Below are 5,115 nucleotides of genomic sequence, written 5' to 3' on the forward strand. Positions count from 1 at the left end.
ACTAACCAAAGGATTCCTAAGACCCTTTGATTTAAGATTTTAAAATTTTGAACATGGTAAAATCATCAATAAATTTTGACCAAAACTAATTAATAATTTTAGGAATATTAAAATAACTTCAAACCAAGGCTATTACGCTCCTTGAAACCTCCAGAGTATAATCATACCCTCAAATCTTGATTTCACATTCTAAATTGAGAGTTATATTTTTTAAAAATCCTTATAACCTTGAGATAACTTGACCTAATTTAGATTCTCAATATAGGTTATGGAACTAGGTCTAAAGGCATGGTTACACTGAAGAGGCTTCCAAGAATATAATGGTCTTAATTTAATGTGATTATGAATTCTTAAGGTCATCAGCAAGTTTTAATCAACTCATTGACGATCTTACAATGCCTATAATTTCAAAATCTTAATATAGATTGAACTAAATAGAGTCTTAGAAACTCTTTGGCGATATTAGTGAGTAAGTATGACAGACCTAAGCTCTTTATTTTTTTTAGAATGGTAAATAGTTTTTTTTATATTATATGAGAAGATACATATTAGATGCATGCAAAGCAAAAGAAGTGCATTTGGATCTTGTGAAACATCCTCTCAACATCGGGAATATCTTCCTCATATTGACGGTGATTATGTGCTTGTCATAACAAAAAGACCGTACAAGACATGTCCAAGCATCTATCTCTAAATATGACCCATCGCTCGTATTCAAGGAAGACCTTCCGCTCGGGCTTTGGAGTTGCTCATGCCAGCATCGAAATAAGCCAAGTCTTGACCCAAAGAGCTACGCGAACCGCGTAATACAAATTGGACTGGTCAAGGTTTCTGATATGTCGATAATTTAAGCTTAATGTGCATACTAAACTCAGACCGACTAATGATCAAGGTCGATCATTTTGAGAGGAAAAGTCTGCCATTGACATTTGGCACGCCAAGTCGAGAGGGCTCGTAGCTCGTTTCCTGACCAGGCCGAGAGGGCCCTCAGAGGCCTGCCTCTAATTCCACGCAGCTTGAGAGTGTGCTGTCTCCGCATAGGTCGAGAGGGCCTGGCCCTGCCTCCACTGACGGGTCGGAGAGGGCTCACTGCTTCTCCGTGACACGCCCGGCCGAGGTCGCAACACCGGACCCCTGGACGGGCCGAGAGGGTCGCAGAGCTCGCTCAACTAGGCCGAGAGGGCCCAGCGCTCGCCTCCACCTGAACACGGGGCCTGGAGGGCCTTCCACGAGAGAGGCCTGTTTCCGACTTAGCTTGAGGTCGTGAGCTGTTACTGGTTCACCGTCCACCCATCCAGCGATGCCCGGATCACCAACCATACCATGTTCAACGTCCGCAACCGCCGCGGTCCTCAATGGGTCCTGCGACCCATCAAACCAAACAGAGTTCATCAGAGTTATTCATCGGCCTCAGACCAATGGGCGAAGCGAAAGGATTCGTAGGATTAGGGATCGTCCGTGGACCGATTCACGAGAATAATTTCCGCCTGCTGCATCACGTATCGCACCGGCTCGTGATATGTCCCGATCGGTCCAGAGAGCTATGGATCGACCCGATCCACAACGATGTCGTTATCTTTTGATATTTCTCTGTGATTTCGATTCATCGATCTAACCATCTATAAGCTTTTTGAGTTACGATTGCGGTGTCGTGCCAATGCTTGAATTCAAACTAAGCACCATCAAGAATAAGACCAAGTGTTTTCACGGCAATGTTTGTAAATGCTATTCGATCAGTTCACAGACAGCTTGACTCTTGCTTATTGGTTCGAGCTCAGAGACAGTGAAGACCATGGATGGTATTGGTGTGAGTTCGAGAACTAGATGAGGAGGAAGAGTGATTGGCGACGCCTGGCTCTGGCTGAAGACAGTGAGAAAGCAGAGGAATAAGAAGAAGGAAGAAGAGAGGTTTTGCAAGAAGAAGAAGATTTTGAAAAACTCTCTGTCGATCAAGCAAGAGGCTGTGTGTTTGAGCTCTTGGCTGAGGAACTTCTTCTGTTTTTGCGTTTTGCTTTCATCGTGGTTGTAAGTTTATTGTTCATTCCTTTTAGCCACTAAACTCTGTAAGTCTTACGCTTCATTTCAAATCTTTTCTGAGACTTTGTGGAGAGGTTACTCCACCGAGAAGGAGAAATACTTAACCGGAATTTGTTCGGGGTGTGATCTACCAAAAGATCAAGGGATCGTCCACCTTACGAACACGCCGAGGAGTAGGGGTAAGTTATCCCTGAACCTCGTACATCTTTGTGTGTTAGTGGTGGGTTGTTTCTTTTCCTTGCATCAGTTTTCTTTTTGCTTATTTCCGTTGTGCTAACAAGCTTTTGTGAGGAATTAATTGAGTTTTTAGTGGAGGCTATTCACACCGCCCCTCTCTAGCCATCCGAAGGTCCTAACAAGTGGTATCAGAGCAAGGCGCTCTTCATCTGGATTAACACCCTAAAGAGCAAGAAGATGGCTATGAAGGAAGGTTTTAGCACCAATCGTCCACCCTATTTCGACAGAGCGGACTTCCAATATTGGAAGAGCCATATGGAGTATTATCTCAAGACCGACATCTCCATGTGGTTCTCGGTTAAGGAAGGGTTCACACCTCCGAAGGACGAAGAAGGTAAGGAACTAGAGTCGTCAAGGTGGTCCGCCGAGCAAACTCGCAAAGGACAAGCCGATGCCAAGGCGGTGGTCACTCTACAATGTGGGATAGCCAAAGATCAACTTGTCAAGGTAGGTCCATTTGTGAGCACAAAAGATTTGTGGAACAAGCTCATCGAGCTCCAAGAAGGAACCCGAGACTCTCGGATCGCCAAGAGAGACTTGTTCCTAAACCAACTACAAAATCTCACCATGAAGGAGAACGAAACGGAAAGTGAACTACACGGAAGGTTCAAAGAGATCATCAATGGTCTTCATTCCGTAGATGAACGCGTAGAGAATCGCGATCTTGTAAGGTACGCTCTCAAAGCCTTACCGAGGAATGCCTTGTGGTCATCTATGGTAGATGCCTACAAGGTCTCCAAGGACCTTTCAATTGTTAAATTAGATGAATTCTTTTGTGAAATGGAACTTCATGAACTTGCTAACAAGGGTCAAAAAGAGAAAGGTATTGCTTTAGTTGCAGGAGAAAAGAGCAAGGATGGAAGAAGGAAGAAAGAAAAGAAGAAGGAGAAAGAGATTCCAACATCCTCATCCTCCTCCGAGTCCGATGATGAAGGTGGATCATCATCAAGCGAGATGGCCAACTTCGTAAGGAGAATCATGAGAAGAAGTCGGAGATATAAAGGGAAAGGTAAGTCTACTGATCAAAATGTTGATAAGACTAATGTTACGTGTTATGAGTGTAGCAAGAAAGGACACTATCAGAGCGAGTGTCCAAAACTCAAGAAGAAGGAGGAAAGGGCCAAGAAGAAGAAAGCTCTCAAAGCTACTTGGGATGAATCCTCCTCAAGCTCATCGGAAGAATAGAAGAAGGAGAAGAGCACTCGTCAATTAGCGCTCATGGCAAGGGAGGAATCGAATTCCGGAAGTGATACATCAGCCGCGGCTTCATCATCTTCGGATGATGAAGAGGTAACTTCTCCTCACTTAGAAAAATGCTATAAAACTATTGCACATTTATCTACTTTGCTTAAGAAATCAAAAATTGAAATCAAATTATTAAAAGATGAAGTAGAACACTTGAAGACTCTTAGGGAAGATGAGGTTGATGACCTACATCAAGAGCTTCTTGAGGATGAAAACAAAGCCTTAAAGAGTGAAGTTGAGAAACTCAAGAAAATGCTTGAGAAATTCTCAACTAGCTCCAAGACCTTAGATATGATTCAAATACCTAAAGGGCGGTCTACAATAAGGCTGGGTTAGGATATCAACCTAAGGAGTCTAGTTTTATTTCCCTAGTGTCTAGAACCCAATTTCATAGATCACATTCTTTTAGGGTTCATGAGACTAGGAAGGGTGTGACCAAGGCATGGGTTCCTAGGTCTTTCATTGTAGATGCATTAGGTCCCAAGATTTGGGTACCTAAAACATCTATCTTTCGTGTCTGGTAGGCATTTGTCAAGGGGGAGCATCTATCAACTTGGTTTGTTGATAGTGGATGCTCCAAGCACATGACCGGGGACAAATCACTCTTTACTATCCTTCAAAACAAAAATAGAGGTAATGTGTCCTTTGGTAATAATGGTAGCCTTAAGGTTATAGGAGTTGGAGATATTCATATATCCGAATGTCTTCAAATCAAAAATGTCCTTCTAGTCAAGGGGATGACCTTTAATCTCCTAAGTGTCAGCCAATTGTGTGATGCGGGTTACACAATTGAGTTTCATTCAAGTCAATGTCTGGTCAAACACATTGACACACTTGACACGGTACTAGTAGGCACAAGGGTAGATAACATTTATCAAGTATTTTTTAAAAGTGCTACTAATGCCTCTGCTAAGTGTTTCATGTCAAAAGAAGAAGAATCATGGCTGTGACATAGGAGTTTGGCCCACGTAAACATGAAGAATATTCGAAAGCTGGCCAACAAAGGATTAGTGCGAGACTTACTAAGCATCAAGTACCAAAAGACAAAATTATGTGATGCATGTCAAAAGGGTAAGCAAACAAAAGCGTCTCATAAAGGTAAAAGTGCTGTAAGTACATCTACTGCTTTAGATTTATTGCATATGGATTTGTTTGATTGCAGTAATGTTATTTCATTGAATGAAAGTAGATACTGCTTAGTGATCATTGATGACTTTACTAGATATACATAGACCTTCTTTTTGAAAAATAATGATCAAACCATAGATGTTTTTGTTTCTTTTTGTAGAAGAACTGAAAATGAAAAATCAACAAAAATTAAAACAATTAGAAGTGATCATGGTGGAGAATTTCAAAACCATAGATTTTTAGAATTTTGTCAAGAAAAAGGATATAGGCATGAGTTCTCTACTCTGAGGACCCCACAACAAAATGGGGTTGTGGAGAGAAAGAATCAAGTCTTGCAAGAGGCTGCACGAAGCATGCTCAATAAGTACTCACTACCGAGTTACTTATGGGCTGAAGCTGTAAATACAGCTTGCTATGTGCAAAACCGAGTTTTGATACATAGGTTTTTAGAAAAGACTCCCTATGAAC

Source organism: Zingiber officinale, chromosome 11A, assembly GCF_018446385.1.
Source record: "Zingiber officinale cultivar Zhangliang chromosome 11A, Zo_v1.1, whole genome shotgun sequence".
Taxonomy (NCBI): domain Eukaryota; kingdom Viridiplantae; phylum Streptophyta; class Magnoliopsida; order Zingiberales; family Zingiberaceae; genus Zingiber; species Zingiber officinale.